The 16,310-nt window shown below is 30.8% G+C and overlaps 1 protein-coding gene across 5 annotated transcripts in view; it reads left to right on the plus strand.

Annotated features, from left to right (window-relative positions):
• Positions 1 to 16,310, plus strand: part of LOC107172425 (metabotropic glutamate receptor 3) — a 77,778-nt gene that overhangs the window by 13,775 nt on the left and 47,693 nt on the right. For 2 of the 5 annotated variants that reach the window (XM_089220681.1, XM_015522717.2), the window contains exon 2: positions 13,908 to 14,012. The exons of 1 other annotated variant lie outside the window; for it this stretch is intronic. The gene's annotated coding sequence lies outside the window, so the exon portion shown is untranslated. Of the gene's footprint in view, positions 1 to 13,907; positions 14,013 to 14,803; positions 14,901 to 16,310 lie in introns of all 5 variants that reach the window. 2 more of the 5 variants (XM_089220680.1, XM_089220679.1) reach the window with 2 other exon arrangements.

Genomic DNA, 16,310 nt, shown 5'->3' on the forward strand with positions numbered 1-16,310 from the left:
CTAAAAATCTCTCAGAAAAATACGCCTTCTGCAAAGGAGTTCACCCGGCAAACTACAAATGATGTTAGATTAGCTAATTATTTTATTAGATCTTATTTTATATTAACCTTAATATCATTTGTGCTTGTAAAAAGCAGTTTATAGATTGTCCTATTCTTAATTTAAAAAAATATATATATATCTTTAATATTTATTTATATAGGTATTTTACAAAGACGATAACATTATTTCGTTGACTATTCGACGTCTTCGTTGAAACCACTATTTTATGCATCCATTGTTTCGATATAACATACCTATATTGCAGTATTTATATAATATAATATGCATACAGGAATTTATATATTTAATTTCTCGGAACGCAAATAATTGAAATTTGAAAGGTATTGAATTTCTGAAATAAATTACCATATAGATATATAACTTCGCGAGAACATATTTTTAAAGCGTAAACAGTGAAAAAAAAACGAAAGACGTTCAACATAATATTATGAACTATAAACTTATCGATTAAAAATATAAGTTTATTTTTGTTTTAATCGTATAATACTATTTGGCAGTAACCCTGAAAACTATTATCACATTTCATTCCCAGCGCGATACATCTTTATAATATACTGAGTCCATATAAAAAGTATTGCGCCGACGGCGGTGATGATGATGATGATGACGATGATTCGGTCGGAAACATCCTGATTTTTAATCCCGAGACGCGTCCGGCGCAACTGGGTTTCCACGGTCTGATAAACGACTGTAGACGATTGCTATAATTCGACATCAACGCTGCTGTTCTAGTTCATTACACCGCCGCGGACCTCCATCGTCGAGAATAATATTATGACGTGTACACTCTCGCCGCCGCCCATAATAATAGTAATATATAATAGGCGCCATTATCTGTTTTTTTTTCCATTCGTTTTTTCGACTTCCCACCAGGATGATAATAATATTATTGTTGAGTACGAGACGATCGTCATCGAAGTCCCGCTGTAAATAATATATGGCGACATCTTTTGCGCGAAACCGAGAGTATATACCACAGCATAATATATATAATGGCGTTATAATATATCCGTTCGTTCATTCATGAGTTCATCGCACGCCTCACTCGTATCATTATATAATTATATATAGGACGACATAATCTAACAATATATATTAATAAATATATAGAATTCCGTCCCCGTCGCGTTCATAGACTTAAAGTAGGTATTCGTCTCGGAGCTGCAGTGTATTATATATTATACCTTTAGATATTATATTGTGTATGTACGATGATGTCGCAGACTGCCGCTAGTGTTGCAGTTATGGTATCATTCGAGAAGGTTTTTTTTTATTCATATTATATTCCCTCGCCCCCGCTATATTGTGAGGTGGAGGATAATATTTTAAGCCCCTTACATCACGGACGTGCCTATATCGTTTTACACAAAACACACACACACACATAATATATACAAAACACATTGACCTTTGTGTCGTGTGATGCTGCGGCGGCGGCGTGCATTCGGCTCGTTTATTTATTTACTTGTCTTTGTTCGGGTCGGTCGCGCGCGCGTACCTATATACATGTACCCGGCTACGACAAATCGCGAATGCAGCGCAGCCGCTAGCTGCTGCTTATAACATTGTTGAAAACCTGATTTTCAAACTCCACATGCATTATTATCGTATATTATATACGCGTATTTCTGCTCTGCTACGTTTTTTTTAATCCCGCGGCGGCTGATAATCCGTCTTATAATAATAATAATATTATTATTACCTCGACACGCGGGGAGGGTGCCAGCTCGCGAAGCAGTGGACTATGGTTGAGGCGGCTACGATCCCTACACGCTTCGGATTCGCTGCGATTTGGCTGAACATCCGATAAATCCGACCCGCGGCTGTCAATAATAATTACAAAATAACACTACGCGATGTTAATAAATAATAATATGTAAGTACTGCGCACACTCGGCGCGCGTGTTTTTAGTTCGTAGTTATTATTGAAATAATCTGACAGAGTTGTTTCGTCTGTGCCGCAGCAAAGCTTTCCAGGAAGAGATTTAAATGTCATTGCGACGTTTTTCTGCGGATAAACAGAGAGCGAGATCCCACCTCGTACCTATATTAAAATAAAATTTTGAAATCGAATACGCACGAATATTGCTATAATATCGATTTACCAAAGTGGAAACGTCGATAAAATATAATATTATTATTTATTATACTTACTATTATACTCGGCTAAACGATCATACTATATTTATTTTTAATTGCTTTATTATAGCTTTACGTTAAATGTTTTAAAACTACTACAATATTCTTGCAATGGATTACTTTGGTTTAAATAACCACCCATTAACAGCAAGAATATTGTATTTACTAGTTACTTCGTTTTTCGAAATCGGTATTTAAACGTCGGTCTCACCGGCTCTCTACGCGTATAAAATATCTTTCTTGATGGGTCTTTTCCTTCGTCACGAGTGTTTAGCTAGAAATATCCATATATTACGCGTATGACTAACGGGTATAAAATCATATATTATACTATTACATATCGCTATATTATACGAGTTCTCGAGAAATCAATACTGGATTCATTACTGCACAGTAGGCGCTTGTAAAATATATTATACTATTGTTATTATACAAATAATATTATACCAAACACTGAACAGTTCTATTTTCCGATCAATCGATATTACGTGCGATGTATAATATATTAATATATTATTATGTTCGGAGGACTCTCGGTTCGGACGAGATGTTTGTGGAGGATGTTACCAGAACAGGTCGTCGACACGATGACGTGCGATAGATTGTCGTCGTTGCAGGGAGACTCGTCGCTGTAGACTTACATACGCGTCCTTATAGACGACTATAGGACAATCAGTAGCCATCGGGAAACAATCGTCCGGAATGCGCAACGCTAAAATCGCTGCGGTGGTGTTTTGTTTCGTCGGCCACCGCGATCGCACAAGTCAGTCGCCATCGTAGAATTGTTTTTTTACCAATTCGATTATAGGTTTAATAATATAGACGATTTTAAAATGGTTTTTAGATAATGATATTGTCGTGTATGTGTAGTTGTCGGCCGCCCGCGCAGAGAGGTTTACCATCGGCACATTGCGATACCATTGCGCACCTACGTGCATGTGTACGATGCACTTATTAAACGATTCGTGAAATTCTACAGAAAAACGATGAGTTGTCGGTGGCGGAGCACGTGTCCGCGCGACTGTGGCGTATAGGAAGGTCAAGGAAGACCGGGCCGTACTCGTCTGAGAAAGCCCTACAGCATTACGTGAGATAACACCGAGCAAACGGAAATTAATCATGTACACACACATGCGCGTGCGAGAGAGAAGGAGAGAAGGAGTGAGAAAGAGAAGGAAGATTGTTTATATTATTATATAATATTATATAAATTATAATAATGTTATATCGTACCTGTGTACGGCCAACGGTGTAAATCTTTCGATTTCTGTTAAAACTGGCAAATTGAGTCATCATCGGTTCTTTTCGTGCCATTTCTTTTCCTCCTCCGATCCGGTGGCGCGCGCGCTGTTTGCATGCGTAATTACATCATGTTATAGAATTTTCGTCTATGTATATTTTGCTATACATACTATATTGTATTATTATTTATAGGTTTTTGTTTTTCTTCCGTCCGTCCGTCCATTCAACCGTGAACAACGGGTCCATTTTTTTTTTCGGAACCTAATTCACGTAAATCTATGTGGTAGAATACGCGCGTGTCTTGATTCGAACGCTTCAACGTCATAAATCATAACATTCTTTTAGCGTAGTGACGCTGAGCTCTGTTTCTTGAAACGTTCGTCGCATGTGTATGGTACAATTAAAATGTTGACACACTTCTAAGATATACCTTATTTCTAGTACGAATTGAAATACATAAAAAAGTTAAACAAAATAAATTAAAAATATTTATTGATGATGTTATAACGTACCTACATATAAGTTTCTATCCATTTATGAATCAAATAATTATTTGACATAATTAAAAGCATATTTAGAATTTTTCGTTTTGAAAGGTGATGGAAGTTAGGGAGACCAATTCCCACAATATCATCTCTTCCTATTAAAGGCCTACATACACCAGTAACTCAATTAATTTTGATTTAATTTTACCGCCGTTCAGCAAAACAAAAAAAGCGATGCGTATCGACTTCCGTTGTAAGTATAGTAATAAAAGTGGTCGCTAAAGAAGTCCGGCTTACTATACTACTATATAGTCATTATTCGGACGAATGTCATCTGCAGGTCGTTTAATTGACCCACTCTGTAGCTCTAGTCCTCGAGATGTGTCGTATCCAAACTATGTCATCGCTATAGTTCTATAGGTTAGGTACATATACATACATATGTATTATATATTATGTTTTCTTGTTGTTTGTTGTTTTTTATTATTAAAATCACGTCGATTATTAAATTCTGCGTGTCGACCCCGATTTGATTTTATGCGTTTACAAACCATACGACTATTTCATACAGCTTTATGTGGTACACGTTCACGAATTTCGGTACAGCGGTAAAATGGATGTTACACACCTATTATTACTTAATAAAAATAAAAATATAAACAACACGTGTGAAGTGTGATTATACGCATATATAGATAAACAAGTGTATAATAAAACGGTAAACCGATGTTGGAATAGCACCTATACCTACTAAAAATAATATATAGCGCATGTATAATCGTAAAATATCAATTTAAATTTTATTTTTATTTTTAGTCAAAATATACAATTTATATCAATAGATATTATAAGTAGGCATATAATATGATAAAGGATAGATGATATAAATATACAAACATTTAGCAAAGAAGTCACCGAATGATGACACTTTATTGTTGAATTTTAAACTTGTAAAATTTATTTATACATGATTTTTAACGTTTCATTAAAAAAATTAAATATCGAATAAAAAAACATTTAATATTAAGTATATTTAGACTATATTATTACGTTGTTAAACTATGATATCCGGGATTTTTTCGATTTGTTTTATTATAGGTATTGTTGTTTAATTATTATTGTAGGCATATCTTAATTAGGGTGGCACAAGGTGGCAGTAATGTGATGAACAGTCCTCACCCATTCCTGGTTTTTGAATGGGGAAAAAAAGGTATATCTTAACTAAATTAAATTTTTGACCATTTTATCGAGTACCTGCAGTATTGCTAATGATTAAATAATATGTGATCGTGACAATCGATCTTTCAATACATTTTAAATAATAAAATAAAATAGAATAACCAAAGTAAAATAATTTTGTTTAAAGTTCTTACTTCTTAGGTAATACAAATAATATAAAACATTAAAAGTAATTTTTAAAAAAAATAGTATAATAATATATTGTTATGGAATTATTAATGTAGGATGGTGGTGATATTGAAAAATTGGGTAGAAGAATGAATTGATATATTATATGCGAATATAAAAACGATTTTTATGGATGAAATTGCTTCTTGTAATCTTCCCAACTTTTATCGTTGTTTGGAAAAAAATGTATTATACTGATTTGCGTATAATGTAGTGTTAAAACGTGTGCAGCACAAGCTAATAAAATGTCAAGTGGTAATTGATTATTGCACCAAGTATGAAAGAAAAGAAATACGTCGTCGTTCGGTGTACCCGTCCCGTATAATATATATAATACGTATAATATTATATGTTCATGTGAAATCGTTTTGCGTTAATAATAATATAATAATATACATATTACATACGACCAGAATATCAGATGCGATATTACTATTATATTACATATTATTATTGTGAGCGCACGCAAACTGCGGTGGCGACGGCGACGTCGATTGCATTCTGTGTATAAATTAAAATCAAACTTGAAACACAAATAGTTTCCGAGTCGTGTGACCGAAGCATTTATTCCCGATGCGCGCGCGTGTAAAGTGTGTAGCTCAGATGATAATATTATGTAAAAATCGTGTTCACCGCCCTTGTTCGGGTCGTGTACAGATCTTTATCGGATCGAAAATGTGCATTTTAAGCGCACGCACTAAAACGGGATAGATAACGATGACGCGCTCGTTCCGGGGCTTATGGTTTACGACATGGAATAAAATATTATCAATATACCTAGGTAGTAGGTAAACCAGGACCGTAGCAGCTAATATTATTATACGATGATACTTTATTTAGGGCCCTTATTACCGTAACAGCCAACGGATGCCGATAAATAATTTAATAATAATACACACGAAAAAATTGTGTTTACTTATCTGATTCGCTGGTTTGCTGTCGTGTACAACTTACGCTGCTATGCATTTTATGGTAGAACTGCAGCAGCTGTATAAATAACGTTAATAATTATAATTATATACCCGCGCGTTGACTCTTCGATTGTTGTCTATACCGCACTCCGGTTACCGCTCGCCTATAACATTATTTAGCATATTAAACACTATTTTTTATTCAAAGACTTTATAATATACTATATAGATAGTTTTTGATAACTCGCTCGTTGTGCGCCTGTACGGCTGTACCCCGCTGAAATGTGCCGAGATCAATATGATTATTTTGCACGGCTACTTATTCCAGCTAGCAAACACTATCGTATTATAATGTAATAATAACTACGTTTAAGCTGGTATAACGTTATAACGGCCAACAATCGAAATAAACTTATCTTCAGTACTATAATACATATATTATGATAATATAATGTACATTATGCTTACTATTACTCAGTTCGAACTTGGATGCAATATTTTTAAGCGTCGAAGCGAAACACGATAAAATAATTTATATCTCAACAATTTCTACCGACGTCGAAAAACGAACACGCGATTCGCACTGTCGCTGATTAATCTACTTTTTACCATACTACTACAGGTATTTATGTATTATAATCATAGATCTTATACTAAGTAGTTATACCAGTTATATTACTAGACAAGAACTGTGTATCACAACCATAGACTAGACACCGTATACAGAAATGGACTGATAATAGAGCTGGTCCAGGGGCTAACATTGTAGATACAAAGACAGCATACAACTTAGGTACCATTTAAATCTATTAATAGAAAGGGAGAGAAAGAATAGTTCAACAAAATATAAAAATATAGCATACTCCTTAGGTAGTTAGGTCCTATTCTATTACACAGGCATAAACTATCTCTTTCTGATAGTGTTGGCACTTGGCACTGTATGGGAGTCTATAGTAAAGACGTTGGGTATGGGGGACGAGCAGTCCATATATAAATAACTAATAAGTTTATGATGACAACAGCATTGCGAGCAGCCCGCGACCTAACCCTAGACTTTTTACTAATAGACCGGCCCTTTTTACATTTTCACCGTGTCAAGATAGGTGGTCGGTGGCGCTTTTCGGTAACTGATTTATTCTGATATGGTATAATATACATATATATAAACGGGCTGAATCACTGCGCCATGTCGGCATGCGACTATCGAATATCAATATAGTTAGTATCGGATAGGCCGGTCTGAGTATAGAAAGTCTATGGGCATAACAACAACTCGTAATGATGTATAGGCTATATTGACGAAAAAATAGTGATATAGCCTGTCTAGCTGTCTTGACGACAAGATACAATAATCTATATATCTATATATCTTACCCTTTGATAAAAACGGTACACAAAAAGTGCCCTCTATATTGTTACGTTTTTCATGCACTCATTATTTGTCTAATAGTATTAGGTCTATACTTATGATAGATGTAGATATAATGAGTAGGTTCTGAAATCGCATTAGTACTTGTTCAGTCTTTTGATGATAAGTGATAACATTGTATTTTATTTATTCTGACTGGTGCAATAGGTACACAATTTGTGAAGTTATAGGTTACATAGCTAAATTGTAGATCTTCCAATACTGGGATAATATTATTGCGAAATCCCTCCTAACAGTGATATTTTTCTTACATATACTTTTATATTTATATGACATCGTGGTCACAATTTTAAAAACGCATTACCAGGAAAAAATTAGGTATTCTTATAACTTAAATTTCGAACTCAAATATAACTATTTCGTAGGAATCTATGACGACTATAACAATTTGAACGATGTTAAGTATATAGTGTATAACACTATTAAGTGCTTTTATGACTGTGTAATACAAATATAATAATATATAATTATTAATTATACTTGGTAAAACATTATATAATAATCACATTATAGTGAAATTTGTCAATATTTCATTATTATTCGGTGTTACCTATTTATTGAAAAAATATATATAATCATGAGTTTTAGAATATTCATCTATTAAAACAATTGTTAAGTAGGTAATTATTAAAAATATGACAAAAAAATTTTTGTTTGAAAAAATAACATTATGCGAGTTTATAATAGCTTTTTGATTTTTTTCGTGAAAAATCTAAATACTTATTACATCTTGTATACTGCAGTGAGCAGTGCTATTTTAAGATTAGATTTTGATAGTGAATGACATAAACATGATTTATTGGTTAAACTGTTAGAGAACAATTTTCTATTCGGTAACAACCAAAATACCGTGACTGTATTTAATAATAATGTACCCAATTTGGACATAATATGTGTAATAAAAAAAATTCAATATCCAGTTTCTAATTGAAGATATTTTAAAGTCCAATTTTGGTCACGAAGAAGTTAAGGTCATATTCGTTTATATATTATGATCATTTATCAATAATTGCCCTATCCTTGAACATTATTATATTATTGTTACTACTTATTTTAATACACATTACTACTTATTTAAAGATATGATTCGTGTTATTTCTATGTTATCTATCTTATTATCAAACGGATAATAATATATGCAAGATGTAATTAATATACAATCTGTTTATTTCTTGTATAAAAATAGGCCATTAGGCCTATTATTTTTTAATAGACCATTAGGCGTACTCCCGCGGAGGTAAGGAAAGCAAACGATTTGCTGAATGTTTACTGATACATATTGACATTTTTTCATCGCCAGAACGAATATTTATTATCCAAGGGTATCAGAAGCATTACACTATTGAAAAATTTGTTGGGAGATAAGAGCAATAACAATTAAAGTAAATATTAAACAGTAAGCAGTTTTGCATAAAAATATCGGCAAAACGATTTTTAGTAAACTGTTTACTCTTTGTACCTCCACAAAAACGCACTAAGTATTTGAAAGTACATTATTATTTCAGATTATAGTATTTATCAGGTATAATAATTAATTCAAGCATTCTAGAAATTTTATGATTATTGGAAAATTCACATATTTTAGCATTACAAATTCACAAGTCACAATGTTCATTTTCCGTATGTGTTTTTATCCTTCTACATAAACCGATCCTATTTTAGATTTTAGATTCTGAACGAAGTGATGAATGTATTGATTTTACAATGATGTGTGTTTTTTTTTTGTTTTTATGTCTGTGTACAGCATAACTAGTCGAAATAATGCTTCAATTTCAAACTTTGGGGGTGGTTTCCGATGTAAAAGTGAATATCCTTGGTGCATTATAAAGGTCACAAGTAAACATTTTCCAACAGTTTTCATAAAAAATCGAGAAAAACAAAAAAAAAAAAATGACAGAAAAGCAGGAATTTTTACGCAAAACCAGTTATCGACCAAATCGATTTTTTTATATGGTTGTAATTCAAAAACTAATCACTGTAAATACTTAAAATTTTCACCAAATGTTTGTTAGTGTTATCTATATACAGTTTAATTTTCAAAATGTTTTGACTTTTTTTGAGATATTTATAGACCACTGAAATTTTCGACTTTTATGAGAATTTTTTTTGATGTGTTGGTAAAAAAATTTTAGATGACCAAAAAAACTTGAAAATTTAATACAAGGTTCCTTATGAGTTGTTATTATTGTAGCTAAAAAAAAATTAAAAATCGTTAGTCACGATTTTTTTATATGCGTTTATAGTTCAAATTTTTACGAAATCTATCGAAAACGCGAAAATTTGCAAGTCATTTTAATGTTGAAAAATCATAAAATTTTTTGTGTTTATAACTAAGGATTAAAAATATAACACTAAGTTTTCCATAAGTATTCCTTTAAGTAACTATAGAGAAAACTCGAAGCATCATAATACAAAAAATTTAAGTGTGTTTGAATTTTAAATTTTTACGAAATAGCGTAACGATAACGATTTATCCTCAAACGATTTTAAATATTTGTGATTATTCAAAAAGTATAAGTCGTAGATACTTGAACATTTTACCAGTTATTTAGATTGGCATTTTCTTTACATGATTTAATTTTCAAACTATTTTGACTTTTTTCGAGATATTTATAGACAACTGAAATTTTCAATTTTTCTGAAATTTTTTTGAAGTGTCAATAAAATTTGTTTTTTTTTTTTTATTTTATTTTTATTAGCTTTCACAATAAGTATTACAGCTCGAATAAAATTTGTTTGGCCCAATTAAAATACTTAAAAATTTAATACAAAGTTTCTCATAAGTTATTCTTATAGTGATTAAACAATTATAAGAATACATAGGCACAATTTTTTTTTATTAGCATTTGAAGTTCAAATATTGACAAAAATTCGTCAACACCATGAATATTTGCAAATTATTTTGTAGTTCAAAATAATCAAAATTCATAATACTGTTTATATTTATATCTAAGGTTATAAAATTCAACACTAAGTTTTCCATTAGTTTTGCTTCAAATAGCTATAGAAAAAATTTGAAACGTCATTATAGAAAAAATGTTTTGAGCGTTTGAGTTTTAAATTTTAAATTTTTATGAAATCGCGTAATGATAACGATTTATCCCCAAACCAGGTATATATATATATCTAATATCTATGATAATATAAGGTATTACGAATTATGATAACTACATGCAATGTTTTTGGAAAAATTGATTAACCATGCCTTATGCAAAATGCGTCTAAATTGAAAAATAAAATACTTGTTTCAAAATAGAATATATGACAATATTTAAATATAATATATCCTAGACTGACAAATCATCTCCGTTCAGAATCGTTTTTCGTAGGTATACAATGATACCTATCAATTATCATTGCATTCAAATCTAACCTACCCTAGTCAGAGGTCCACCCCACCACCTAATGTACAGCAGAGCGATACCCACTTTCTCGCTTTTTTTTAGACATTACATAATTATTTGTTTAAGCAAGAATTTTTACGGGCTATTCTGTTAAAATATGTAGTTTTATGCGATAATGTAACAATAAATCAAGATTACCAAAATCTCATTTTGAAATGTCTCACCTATAGGTAGTGGCTTGTTGCTAGTATATCAATATCAGTGATATAATATTATGTTTGTATAATTATAAAATTATTACTTTTGGTTAGGAGATACAACATGATACTTTGTAGCAGTGGCGTACCTGTGGGGTGAGGGGGCAACAGGGGCATTCCCCCCGAGAAGTTTATTGATGTCATAATGCAAATTCATTGTCCAGCTCAAATAATGTAATAAATATTTTTAATTTTCATTGATTATAATCGTGTTTGATATTAAAAGTTGTATATTTGACAGTAAAAAAAGAAATTTAGTTTTTGTTATATGATTCATGTTTTAAAGTATTTAACTATAATTTATAATACGGTTTCAGATTATATTATAATTTATAACCATAAAAAATTGTGTAAATAATTTAGACCCTTCCATAACATAGTTATGCCCCCAAACATAAAAAATGTTTTACAGGTACACCACTGCTTAGTAAGTAAGTCAATGGTTTCCAAACTTTTTTCCATCGCTGCATATTATTATTAGTTATTATAAGTTACGCCAGTCATGGCACACTTTGAATAAATATTATCTCAATATAAATACATATTATGATCTTTTTTTTTTTTTATTGAGAACTTCCAGTATAATTATTACTGTTCAACAATTACAGATTAATTTAATTCTATATACGATAATAGAACATCAATTAGATTGGTGAATGATTTAAAAATAACAGATATAATCTTTTTATAATACTTTTTTAATAAAAAAAGTTCAAGTTGTCGTGACACATTTTTCAAATTTCACGGCACACCCTTTGGAAATCACTGAGTTAGGCGATGGAACTAGTCGATTATTTTGTCCACACTGCATAAATGAATCTATCGATTCAAAAATTATAAGTTTGTAAAATCACTTAATAATATTATTGTCATTATTCAAGACAGTCATATTTTATGAAATTCCTTGTATATGTTATAAACTTATAAATTATAATATAATACTGACAAAAAAACTCGATGGGGTATAAGACGGAAAAAATCTAGTTCAGTGTGCTCCGACCGATCGTTAACGGGTTTCTGTCGGCAATTATTACAATCCTAATCAATTACTTTTCTGTCCGTCTCTCATTTTTTTTTACTTAGCAACAAACTGGTTCTCGGATAGTTTAGTAGTAGTAATTAGTGGCGGTCAAGCGAAAAATAAGTTACAACTTTCTGGCTCATCATGATAGCTAAACATTTTTCTAATCATTCGGGTAACATCAGCTATATTGCTTCTGCTGCCAGCACCTACACTACGATTTTTATTCATGGCCAAGTCAAATTCAATTCACTTTTTGGATAATATAATATCGAACATTTTGGCGTCTTATTAAAATTGTGTTCTAAATAAAATTGTTTGACTGCTCTATAAGAAACTATACGTACTTTTTTTACGTATCTTAAATCATATAATTATTATTATAAGATCAACATATTATCTCAAAAATAATATATGAGTATATAGGTAGGTAACCTATATACGTATACATAATAACATTGGTTAATATTATAACGGTTCTTTCAAATTTCAAACTTAACCAGATGATTAATTCATTAATTTTTTGACTTGAAATGTTAAATAAAATAACTTTATCTAATAAACGTTTTGTACCTGTATACATATAACTTATAAATAATTTGAAGTTTTCTATCTTATAATAAATATAGAAAATGGTTTCACAGTTAGAAAAATATTGTTGTCTTACAAATGTAATGGATAAAAAAATGCATACATTTTCCATTGTATTTTATTTTTACAATACGTAGTCTACTATAATTATATTTTGTACTTTTAATCAACTTTTTTTATGGCCACGCGAAGAAAATTTTAATATGATATACGACTTCCTATGTCTATTATATGTAGATCTATGTAAGTACGTGTTTCACACTCTGAGCGTTATAAAAAAAAAAAAAAATTAAATAATGATTCCGAAGAACATATAACCACTATCCGCGTACAACCCATATAGTGTTATAGCCGCGGATATGCTGTACACACGATAATTTGTTTTGGTATATATTTTTACACGCGATTATTATTATTATTATTCGCAAATATTACCATATGTAAGTACGATATAAACATCGAGGGTCATTATGTACAAGACGAGTACGTTATTGGAATAGCCTTAACTTCAGAAAATGCGTGCAGGGGTTGGGAGGTACAGGAACTGGTCACTGTAGTTACTGGTGTGCCTAACACGTGTGAACTATAAGAATTCGTAATTATATATATATACATGGTGATATATAAGAATTTATGTATATATTATACCTGTGTGTAATATAATGACGATAAGCTTTAATAAAGTGTCCACACACACGTCGGGTAATGATTTTTTTGTCGTATACATATAGTATATTAGCATATTCGCGCGTGGTCTCAGCTGACACATGTTAATTATATTGTTATTATTATTGGTGTTTTTTATTGTGTTCATACGCGCTTTGTGTGTGGCGGTCGAACTCTTTGCGGACCAGAAAGAGACGTTGCCCTCGATTTTACATATTATACTGCAGTGCGTGTAATAATGAAATAATTTATGTACCTACACTATAAGTTACATAATAATATTTTAGTAATGCAAGTACCTACACATTAATATAATAAACTAACATGTACGGTGTGTTTTTTCGTGTTACAGTGTGTTTCGCGAAGTTAGAAATCCATTTTTTGGAGTGTAATCGCAATCGGCAGTAACCAATAATTTTGTCGTTACGAAAAAATCACTGCCAAGACTGTCTTACGAGTGAGTAAAATTTTATTATTCAATGTTGAGTAAAAAAAGATATATTATCAATTTATCTTTGTACAACTTTACTAGTCATAAACGCGCGTAATAACTTTCAATTGCCTTGGTCGTGGTATTGTTGAATATATGCATTAATAATATTATAATATACTAGGTATAGAAAGCGATGCGATTTAATATAATGTACACTGTACATCTAATTAAAATTCTGACACATTCGCTCACAATTATTTATCATATAGACTTATTACACTGTTACGTACTATTATTATGATATTATGTATACTATTTGTATATTATTTTATTTTTATTATTCATGAATTTTATAATGTTGTAAATTAATTTGTTTATTTCAAATCGATTTCTACAACATAATATATTACATATGCAATCATTTAACGGCTCAATAATCGGATAACAAAACCTATCACTATAATGTTGTATTATGCCTATAGCCTATTATGGCCATGCTATCTATATGATATCTTTAAGTGAAAATATTTTATTATCTAGCAAATATTCCACGTGTATTTGAATATTTAAAAAAATCCCACTATAAACTATAATCACCGTTATTCATTCGTTTGTGTTACATTTTGTACAGGTTACGACAATTTTTATTCGAAATTATATTATAATACATAGAATATATAGGTATTAGGTACCTACATAATATATTATTTAGTATTATTTGTTTTATATAACACCTTAGAAGTAATATCTAAATGTAATTTTTATCAGTCATCGTTGCTCTTATGAATTACTAATTATATGTATATATTATATAGGTTTACAACTGTATAATTCAAAACTTAATAATACGAACCGAGTCAAGATGAAGGTAATTTGGATTACATGTTTGGTTTGATCCTGCTACTTATATAGGTACGTTAGGTACTGTAGTGCAGTGTTACTCTTATTACTACAGCTATACTGCTACAACTCTATACTTCTCGTATTACAACTTACTATACTATTACTAATAATTCTATGTTTCTATACTGAATAACTAATTGTGGAATACCTATACCATTCACCGTCGTTCACAACCAAACTAATTATGTTTACCGGTCGGATAGAACAATTTAGTAGTGGCTCGTGTCTGAGGAGAGAAACATTAATTATTATAAGTCTGATCTCTCATAGTTATCACTTTATTAGACAAGTAATTATATGTGGGTAAAATTATTACTGGGCTTGATGATCGACACTTGTGATCAAGTAAAAACATCAAAAGTCTCCTCAATATTACTATAAATAGTAAGGCTGTTAAAGTTAACTATTATTTTTTTAAACTTTTTAATTAAATTAATGTTGACAAATTTAAGTTAATATTAAAAGTTAAACCTATCTATTTTTAACTTATAAAAGTCACAACGACGGTGGTACCTAGTAGCTATACTAAACAGCATAATATTTTATATGACCTATACATACGATTACATAATGGATAATTGATAGCTATACCTATAATAATCTATATCGTTGAGTCAAATCCCATGGATAGATGATAAAATTATTTTATTTTCTGTCTGTGGTTAACACTTAACACTGACCGTTTCCGTGTCAATCGTGTGGATGGCGTAAGGTCTGTGATTGTCTGGCTGGCCTCAGCGCGGTGAGGTAATGGTCCTCACACAGATCATAATGATATCACGTCCAACGCGCACCGTTCTATTTATTATTATTATTATTAATCATTGTTATTATTACTATAATGTAGTATACACACACACACACATATATATAATATATATATACACTATATAGGTACCAATGTGTATATAACAACGGTGTAAAAACGGCGTCTCAAATGTTATTATTATTATTTTTTTAAATATAATAATTGTTTTATCGTTATAACTTATAAACATGAAATTGTTATTGATGGAACTAGCTATATCGTATTAAACAGTCGACTTGCTGTGCAGTGGTGCAACGGTTGATGCGACTTTATATATTTGATAAAAAAATAATATTTAAATGCACGTAAATAATCATTTCAAAAACCTTCATTAATCGCTCGAGTTTGATTCATATAATTAAAAATGTATGTTTTGTATAAAAATTCATTAAACATTATCTGGAGTCTGCCAGACTGGGGATTGGTTTTACGTAAGACTCTCACAATGACATTTGAATAATATATTAAATACATTACTCATCTGTGAATTATTGTTTTTAAAGTGGTGGTTTTTTAAGGTATAATATTTTCATTTAGCACATGGGTTTCAAACAGACGTCCGTACCTATAAGAAAAGCTTACCCAATATGCTCAATATTTTTACTAATTTC

The sequence above is a fragment of the Diuraphis noxia genome, unplaced genomic scaffold, assembly GCF_037042655.1.
Source record: "Diuraphis noxia isolate RWA-SAM2 unplaced genomic scaffold, SU_Dnox_SAM2 contig0002, whole genome shotgun sequence".
Classification (NCBI taxonomy): Eukaryota; Metazoa; Arthropoda; class Insecta; order Hemiptera; family Aphididae; genus Diuraphis; species Diuraphis noxia.